Below are 10148 nucleotides of genomic sequence, written 5' to 3' on the forward strand. Positions count from 1 at the left end.
ATGACAATCTCTAGCCCTTCCCTGAACTAGCAACGTCTCAGCTCCCGCCCCCAATCCTCTCAGAACTCTAACAGTGCTTGCAAACGTGACCAAATGACAAGGCAGAGGCGCTAGCTCTACATTCGTGACTCATTAATAAGTGAAGTAGTTGTGCGTAACTTCTAAGAGATATTTTCTAGAATTGCTGCATGGTGATAGTGGTTACTACAGGGAGAGCTGAGAGTCAACACATGGCTCACAGACAGAAGAAATGCAAGTTCGGCTCATCGTAGGTCATTGTCTGTGATGGTGGCCGTGGGCGTTGTTGATACGTGTGCAGATCCCAGTTTATAAGCCTTCTGGGATTGCTCCACCAACGTGCTTCAGGAGGATGCCTTCCATCGCCTGTTCTTTTGAAGGCCTCAGAGGAAAAGGACCTATTTCAGGGAAGTAAATTTTACTGAGCTCTATCTTTGCCTTGAAAGTTCCTGAGTGGTGTAAAGGTTAACATGCTTGGCTGCTAATCAAAAGATTGGTGGTTCAAATCTACCCTGAGGTGCCTCAGAAGAAAGGCCTTCCCTTTTTACTTCTGAAAAATCAGCCGTTGGAAACTGTTATGGATTGAATTATGTCCCCCTCAAAATGTGCATCAACTTGGCTGGGCCATGATTCCCAGGATTGTGTGACTGTTCACCATTTTGTCATCTGATGTGGCTTTCCTATGTGTTATAAATCCTACCTCTATGATGTTAATGAGGCAGGATTAGAGGCACTTACGTTAATGTGGCAGGACTCAATTTACAAGATTAGGTTGTGTCCTGAGTCAGTCTCTTTGGAGATATAAAAGAGAGAAGCCAGCAGAGAGACGGGGGACCTCATACCACCAAGAAAGTAGTGCTGGAAGCAGAGCATGTCCTTTGGACCCGGGGTTCCTGCAGTGAGAAACTCCTAGACCCAGAGGAAGACTGATGATGAGGACTTCTCCCCAGAACTGACAGAGAAAACCTTCCCCTGGAGATGGCACCCTGAATTTGGACTTCTATCCTCCTAGGCTGTGAGAGAATAAATTTGTTTGTTAAAGACATCCGCTTGTGGCATTTCTGTTATAGCACCACTAGATGACTTAGGCACCCTTCGATAGCTCAGCTGGTAGAGCGGAGGACTGTAGACAGGACATGTGTGGATATCCTTAGGTCGCTGGTTCGATTCCGGCTCGAAGGAGGTACCTGATGCTTTTTATTTGGAAACCCTGGTGGCGTAGGGGTTAAGTGCTATGGCTGCTAGCCAAAAGGTCAGCAGTTCTACTCTGTCCTATAGGCTTGCTATAAGTTGGAATCGACTCGACAGAAGTGGGTTTGGTTTTTTTTTTTGGTAGATGACTTAGAGCATAACTCTGCTCTGACACGTGTGGGGTCACCATAAGCTGGAGTTGACTCAGTGGCAACTGTTTATTTTGTTTTTTAATAAGATATTAGCACACACACTTTTACTTCAGGCTCTGTTTTCTAGGAACCTGGGATGAGACAGAATGTTTCGGTACTAAAGAATTTGGGGTCTTTGTTTTTTTTTTGTACATTAAGTATGAAGGTGCATAACCCCAATCCTAGTATTCACCACCAGTTACCTAAACTGTTTGAACTGGAAGAAAGGCAAAAAGTAACCTCAAGAACTATTAGGCTGTTGTGAGCTGTGGTGGAGTTGATTCTGACTCACGGTGACCTTATGTACAACAGAACGAAAAGTTGCCCTGTTTTGTGTCTTCCTCATGATCACCACCAGCATGTTTGAGTTCATCTTTGTGGCTGTTATGTCAGTCCATCTCATCAGGGGTCTCCTTCACCCTTGTTGGCCCTGCACTGAACATGATGTCTTCCTCTAGCAACTGATCCCTCCCAATGACGTGCCCAAAGCAAGTGAGTCAGACAGTGTTCTGTTGTGATCCATAAGGTTTTCACTGGCTAATTTTTGGAAGTAAACACCAGGCCTTTCTTCCTAGTCTGTAAGTTCTGCTGAAACCTGTCTGCCATAGGCGACCCTGCTGGTATAGCAGGGCTTCCAGCATAACAGCAGCAGGCAAGCCACCACAATACTACAAACTGACAGGCGGGTGGGAGTGGTGGTCAGGGCTTACACGTCTGGCAAAGGGTTTGGTGCAGGCTTATACGATGACCACAAGATGGCGTGCAAATCCCATCCCGCTGTGCCCAGAATAGACCACGTGGAGCTAAGAATCTTGGCCGCCTTCAGTTCAAGGATTTTCCCTATTAGACCCTGTGGTTAGCGTTGGGAATGCAAGGAACTTCCGGAATAGCAGAACCAGTGGGCATGTGTGCAAATAAGCGAGTGTGGAGACATCCATTGACAGATGTAATCCTGCCCTTGAAGTTGGGGTTACATTATACCCAATAACATATATTACTTTTTAATAGAAGCTTTTTAAAAAATGAACACGTATCTACAGCATTGCAGGAATATAGGTAAGAATTAATTCTGCAGGTCAGGGAGGTAGGGTTTGGGATGGACGAGAGAATGAAGAGGAAGCTGTAAAAGAGACACACAAGAAATGGCCTTGAATGACAAGGGGATAAAAACCAAACCTTTAAGTAGGGTCTTTGTCTAAAATCCCAGATAGATGAGAAACACATCCAATTTCCAATGATCCAGCTTCAATTTCCTTGTCTGTAAAAACGGTTTGATTACTTTGGCTTTGTCATTATATTAATTGCAATTTCTTATCCTGCTCGTATCATAAAGCTTTCCCATGTAGTTACGCACTTTGGGGACCATAAGTTTTAGTTGTTGCATAAGAGTCCATGGTCAGGCAATCATGGTAACCAATTAGGTTAATCTTTATTTTGTTATTATTTTAAAGAATACCGTGATAAAGATGAAGTAGATTATAAGACGCCTACTAGAAATTGACTCGGCGACAACTAATAACAACAAGCTCTAAGATGCTATGGTTTTATGGTTATATAAAATCTATAGGAAATACCACAGGTTCCTTCATTAATACCACAAATTCCTAATCCTTAATCCCAGACAGAAAACTTCTCTCTCAGGGAACTTTCATTAAGTCTACCCTAATTCTTATATGTTTCAATTTTCCTGTCCTTGGCGAAGATGAAAAATAGTGATCATCCATCACTAATGGAAATCTGTATTTCTTCCTCCAATTCAATTCAACAGGCATCTATGAAGCATGTACAGAGATGATCGACTATTCTAGGCACAGTGGGGAGACTCAGAGAAAACTTGTGCTGAGAAGAAGCCCTTGGTCATGGCTCTTCTGGCTCTCCTACCTTAGTATTTTCCTCCAGCAATTCTTCTCCCATCTTCAGCTTGGCCACTTCCTGCCTCCACTTCTGGGCTCTCCAAAAACAAAACAAAAAACAGTTGTTGCCGAATCCAGTCCAGCTAATGGCAACCCAAGCCTGGATTACCCGATAAGCAAGGTACACATGGGCCCAGTTGTGCCTTCCCACCAATCTGCAGTACACAATTTCACCTGTACCCTACCACGTCAACGATGTGGAGAAACTCATGTGAAATTGCTCATCACAGATTATCAAGTAAACACAATTAAGCCCGAGCATACTTTGCTCAATGCAAACCAGTATATAATGTGCTTACTGATTAATCCACCCCTGTCAGGCGACCTCATGTGTGTCAGAGTAGAACTGTGCTCCACAGGGTTTCAATACCTGGTGTTTTTAGTAGGTGTTTGAAGTAGATTGCCAGACCTTTCTTCTGAGATGCCTCTGGGTGGACTCGAACCTTTAACCTTTCCATTAGCAGTGCTAACCATTTGCACCACCCTGGGACTCCACTGGCCTCCCTGTGTTGTTGTTGTTAGGTGCCACTGAGTCAATTTTCAACTCATAGCAACCCCCTGTGACAGAGTAGAACTGCCCTATAGGGTTTCTGAGGCTGTAATCTTTATGGAAGCAGATTGCCAAGCCCTTCTCCTTCAGAGCTGCTGGGTGGGTTCGAATCACCAACCTTTCAATTAGCAGCCAAATGCTTAACCCTTGAGCCACCAGGGCCCCTTGTTTTTGTGTGTCGTGTCCAATTCGTAGAGACTATAGGACAGAGTAGAACTGCCCCATAAGGTTTCCTAGGCTGTAATCTTTACGGGAGCAGATTATCAGGTCATTTCTCCTGCAGAAGCATTGATGCGTTTGAATCATAGACCTTTCAGCACTTAACCATTGCATCATGAGGGCTCCTTACTGCTGCTACTACTACTACCCGTTGCCATAGAGTCCATTCCAACTCGTAGTGACCCTACACGACACAGTAGAATTGCCCCACAGGGTTTCCAGGGAGCTGCTGGTGGATGTGAACTGCTGACCTTTTGGTTTGCGGCTTATAGCTCTTAACCGCTGTGCCACCAGGGCTCCTAGAGCTGTTTGCTGTTGTTAGGTGCTATCGAGTTGGTTTGGACTCACAGCGACCCTATGCACAACAGAAGAGAATACTATCCGGTTCTGCGCTATCCTCAGAATTGTTGCTATTGTTGCAGCCACTATGTCAATCCCCCTTGCTGAAGGTCTTCCTGTTTTTCACTGACCTTCTACTTTACCAAGCATGATTTCCTTCTCCAGGGACTGATCCCTCCTCATAACATGTCCAAAGTAATTGAGACGTAGTCTTACCATCTTTGCTTCTAAGGCAGATTTGTTCATTCATTCTTTTCGCAGTCCGTGGTATATTCAATATTCTTTGCCAACACAACTCAAAGGCATCAATTCTTCTTCAATCTTCCTTATTCATTGTACAGCTTTCACACGCATACGAGGCGATTGGAAACACCCTGGCTTGGGTCCGGAGCACCTTAGTCCTCAAGGTGACATCTTTGCTTTTCAACACTTTAAAGAGATCTTTTGCAGCAGATTAGCCCCATGCAATGCGTCTTTGTATTTCTTGACTGCTGCTTCCATGGGTGTTGATTGCGGATGCAAGTAAAATGAAGTCCTTGACAACCTCAATCTTTTCTCCATTTAACATGATGTTGCTTATCGGTCCAGGTATGAGGATTTTTGTTTTCTTTACGCTAAGGTGTAATCCATACTGAAGGCTGTAGTCTTTGATCTTGATCAGTAAGTGCTTTAGGTCCTCTTCACTTTCAGGAAGCAAGGTTGTATCATCTGCATAACACAGGTTTTAATGAGTCTTCCTCTCATCCTGACGTCCGGTCCTTCTTCATAAAGTTCAGCTTCTCAGATTATTTGTTCAATATACAGATTGAATAGGTATGGTGAAAGGACACAACCCTGATGCACAACTTTTCTGACTTTAAACCAGGCAGTATCCCCTTGTTCTGTTCAATCGGCTGCCTCTTGATCCGTGTCCAGATTCCTCATGAGCACAATTAAGTGTTCTGGAATTCCCATTCTCCACAATGTGATCCATAATTTGTTATGATCCACACAGTTGAATGCCTTAGCTTAGTCAATAAAACACAGGTAAACATCTTTCTGGTATTCTCTCTTCTCAGCCCGGATCCATCTGACATCAGCTATGATATCCCTGGCTCCACTTCTTATTCTAAATCCAGCTTGAATTTCTGACAGTTCCCTGTCAATATACTGCTGCAACCACTTTTGAATGATCTTCGGCAAAATTTTGCCTCCACATGATATTAATGATATTGTTTGATAATTTCCACACTCTGTTGGATCACCTTTCTTGGGAATAGGCATAAACATGGATCTTTTCCAGTCATTTGGCCAGGTAGCTGTCTTCCAAATTTCTTGGCATAGACGTGTGAGCACCGCTGGTGCTGCATTTTTTGTTGAAACATCTCAACTGGTATTCCACCAATTCCTGGAGCCTTGTTTTTCACCAAGGCCTTCAGTGCAGCTGGAACTTCTTCCTTCAGCACCATTGGTACATAGGGCTCTTTAGAAGGCCAATGTAATTCTGTGAGCTAAAAATCTCAAGTAGGAATAGATATATTCTCTCTTTAGCTCAGCACACATAAATTGGGCATTTTTCAAATCATCTTCATTAGGAGATAAAGAGAAAAACAAAAAGAAACAAATGTGTTTATAGGTGACAAGTGCCTTTTCCTGGGCTGCTTGGCTGGCACATCCAACTAAGCAGACAGACCTGCTCCTTTCCTTACTTCCAGCTATTTTAAATACTCAGAACTAGGTATAACCCTGTGGCTCATCTATTGTTTCACGTTAACTCTTAAACCTAAGGTGGCTGATTTGGAGGGTACCATCTTCCTACCAGCTTCCTCTCACACCTGACAGATGTGTCTTAGAGAAGCAAATGGACAGGGCTTACACTGGGTGCCCAGTACCCTCTAAAATTCATGACCACCTCTTACTTGTGTATGTGACCTTATTGGAAGCAGGGTCTTTACATGTGTAATCGTGTTAAAGTAAGGTGATACTGGATTAGGGTGTGCCCTAATCCAGTGACTCGTATCCTTAAAGGAAGAGGGAAATGTGGACACAGAGAGGTGAAGGTGGTATGAAGAGACACAGGGAAGAAGTCCATGTGATAACCAAGGCAGAGATGGGAGTTACTCTGCTGCAAACCAAGGAGCACCAAGGATGGCTGGCAACTACCAGAAGAGGCAAGGAAGGAAGGGGTCTTCCCTAGAGCCTTTGAAAGGAACATGGCTCTGCTGACACCTTGATTTTGGACTTCTAGCCTCCAGAACTATGACAGAATGTCTCTATTGTTTAAGCCCCCAGTTGTGGTGCTTTGTTACAGCAGCCTGCGGAAGCTAATACAGGGCCGGTAAAGGGCTCAGATTCCAAACTAGAGGGAATCTGATTTAAACTCTGCCTCTGCCACTTATCTCCTGTGTGGCCCTTGGCAAGGTACTGAACTTGTTGAGTCTCAATTTTCCTATCTGTAAAATGAGAATAATCACAAAGCCTACTAACAGGTCAGATGAGACCCTTAAAAGGGATAATATTGTGAAGTATACAGCATACCGTACGTTTACAATATTAATTTGCCTCTTCCAATTTTAAAACTTTTGTCCTTTTATTGGACTCACCCAGTAAATTTGCTTTCTCTCTGAGGGATCCCTAGACCTGTCAGATTCTGTGCAGAGCTGATGCGCTGCCTGTCCTCTGTCAACAGGAATTATCCTAACTTGTCAAGCACTAACCAAAACCAAACCTGTTGCCATTGAGTCCATTCTGACTCATGGCAACCCTAGTGACTAATTAAATGCACTCTATCCTTGTTGTCTGTGATGACTACATAACTCAGGTGGCTCCAAGGGCAGGGGCTTATCAATGGAAAATAATGACTATGGCAATTAGTTTTCAATTTCTGAATAATCTCTCACAGCTGGCTGTGGAAACTGCAATGGCCAATAGAAGCTATTCATTAGCACCTTCCTCCTCAGGTGGCTCCCAGGGGACACGCCCTACCTGCCATACCTTAGTTATGCATCCGTTCACAGGACTTATGTTCCCAAATCAAATCACCATCACTTTACAACAGAAAAATAATTTAAACAAAGAGTAAAAATAACTATTTTCTATCAAGAGTAATTCCTCACATATTTACTGAGCATCTGTCTTAGACAGTTGGGGGTTATAATTTCATAAAGATGTAAAATGAAAAGCCATGATGCCTGCTGTCAAAAAGTTTACAGTCTAATGAAAGAAAAATGGTTTGCACACACAGAACCGAGGCAGGGACATTGTTGCCAAGCTCTGCGTCTCTGAGGTGAGCAGACCTCTTCTCCCTGTAGTGAACCCCCTTAGGATCTAAACCCCTGGAACAAGACCAAATTGGATCTCCTTAGGCCAATGACCAGCAGAGTTTCTGAGTGAACGGTACAGTTTCTAAATTACGCGCTTTTTCAAACTTGCCCTTTTAAACTTTAGTGATAAATGATGACTCATGTTGACTTTACTGTTGACCGCCTGGCCCAACTTAGATACCTTTTAGTTATCATTAATTTATTGTTGTCTTTCACCAGTCTACAACCAAATCAATTTAATCCCAGCAGTAAAACTCCTCTTGAATCCATTGCCTTGTATCCCCACTGCCACTGTCCCAGTCAAGACCCTTATTTTCTCTTGCCAAGATTGTCCAATTCATACCTCCTTCGATCCATTCTCCACATGGAAAGCATAGTGGGCTTTCTAACCACTCTGAGCTCAGGTGAATCCCACCTGGAGATACGAAACAAGCTTAAAGGTATGATTGTAGAAACACCTGCAACACATTTTGAGAAAGCACAGAGAAAGATGAAAAGTGCTGCTTGAAGGCAATGGGAAAATGCTCTACTTAAAGAAGTGGGAAAAAAATCTCTCACTTGATTCTTGAAATAATAGACTAAAATTTGACATTTCTTAGGCTTCCAAGAATTTGAAGAAAACCATTAGTTGTGTAATATATCATACTTTTTTGCTAGGGGCTTTTTTATTTGGATCTGGGGTTTTTCCATTATGTTTTTTTTCCTCTGGGGCAAATCAAACACAATCACAGAATGTTTGTTAAAAGGTCTGACAAATCTTGTGTCATGACTTTTTAGTACAACAAAAATCTGCCTTTAGAATGAAATAGCTTTAAATGCCACAATTGCTGTTCTTATATGATTTCTCTATTATGTAAAAGAAACCTTTTGTAATTTTGCAAGACTGGGTACTTATCACAGAAATGGAGAATCTGTGCTGAAGTTTATCGTCGACAATTAAAGCACAGAGAAATATCACAGACCATCTGCAGAACAAGTCCAAGGACAACTGAGAGGTGAGCTCATTTGCACTTGACCAGTGACCTAAAAGAAACCCTGGTGGTATAGTGGTTAAGTGCTATGGCTGCTAACCAAAAGGTTGGCAGTTCGAATCTGCCAGGCGCTCCTTGGAAACACTATGGGGCAGTTCTACTCTGTCCTCTAGGGTTGCTATGAGTCGGAATCAACTCAACCGCAGTGGGTTTTTGGTTTGGTTGGTGACCTAAAGGTTGGCAGTTCAAACAAGGGCTTCGAATGGGTTCATACCAGTTCAATCACAGCTGATGAAGCAAAATTAGAACAGACCCAATTTTTTATTAATTTTTAAAATTTGGGTGAAGCGGAATGATAACCGGAATGGGAAAAATTACTGATCTAAGCCCTGGAATGAGAGACTTGGAAGAGTGAGCCCTTTTAGGAGCCTGATGCGTGAGACTGGATTATTGCCAGGACCGTGAAGCCCTGCATACATTCAAAGCAGTACCCAGTTGGCCGCCATCTTTCAACAAGGCACTGCTGTTTCTGACTCTCCTGGTCAAGAGATTTGGTTGCTGTTAAGGATTGAATTGTGTCCCCCTCCCCCACAAAAAAAAAACATGTGTGTTTACTTGGCTAGATCATGATTCCCAGGATTGTGTGATTGTCCACCATTTTGTCATCTCGTGATTTTCTCATGTGTTATAAATCCTACCTCTATGATGTTAAGGAAACCCTGGTGGCGATGGCAGTGGGTTTTTGTTTTTTATGATGTTAATGAGGTGGAATTAGAGGTAGTTATGTTAATGAGGCAGGACTCAATCTACAAGATTAGGTTGTGTCTTAAATCAATCTCTTTTGAGATATAAAGAAGAGAAGGAAGCAGAGAGACAAGGGGAACTTTCATCACCAAGAAAGCAGTGCTGGGAGCAGAGCAAGTCCTTTGGACCCAGGGTCCCTGTGCTTAGAAGCTCCTAGTCCAGGGGAAAACTGATGACAAGGACCTTCACCCAGAATCAACAGAAAGAGAAAGCCTTCCCCCTGAGCTGGCACCCTGAATTTGGACTTCTAGCCTCCTAGAGTGTGAGAGAATAAATTCCTCTTTGTTAGAGCTATCCACTTGAGGTATTTCTGTTATAGCAGCACTGGATGACTAAGATAGTTGCTATGCAATGCACGTGCTACGCTTCTGAGAGGGAGATTAAGTTTCTAGCAGGGTTTAGACCCATAATTTTTTCCATTCCTGTTCTTGTTCTGGTATGCCCACATTTTTAAAATTAGAGTCTGTTTGGGTTTTGCTTCATCAGTCATGACTGAACCAGGCAGAACCAGTTCAAAGCTCTGGTTCAAATCCACCCAGAGGTTCCATGGAAGATAGGCCTATAGATCTTCTTCCATTAAGATTACAGCCAAGGAAACCTTATGCAACAGTTCTACTCTGTTGGGGTTGCCATGAGTGGGAATCAACTCC

The 10148-nt window shown here is 43.1% G+C and overlaps 1 non-coding gene across 1 annotated transcript; it reads left to right on the forward strand.

Moving 5' to 3' along the window:
* Nucleotides 1-1110: 1110 nt before the first annotated feature.
* TRNAY-GUA (transfer RNA tyrosine (anticodon GUA)) lies at nucleotides 1111-1200 on the forward strand. Its single transcript is given in 2 exon segments — nucleotides 1111-1147; nucleotides 1165-1200. It is a non-coding gene; the product is annotated as a tRNA-Tyr (tRNA).
* Nucleotides 1201-10148: the final 8948 nt, after the last annotated feature.

The sequence above is a fragment of the Loxodonta africana genome, chromosome 14 (assembly GCF_030014295.1).
Source record: "Loxodonta africana isolate mLoxAfr1 chromosome 14, mLoxAfr1.hap2, whole genome shotgun sequence".
In the NCBI taxonomy this organism is placed as follows: Eukaryota; Metazoa; Chordata; class Mammalia; order Proboscidea; family Elephantidae; genus Loxodonta; species Loxodonta africana.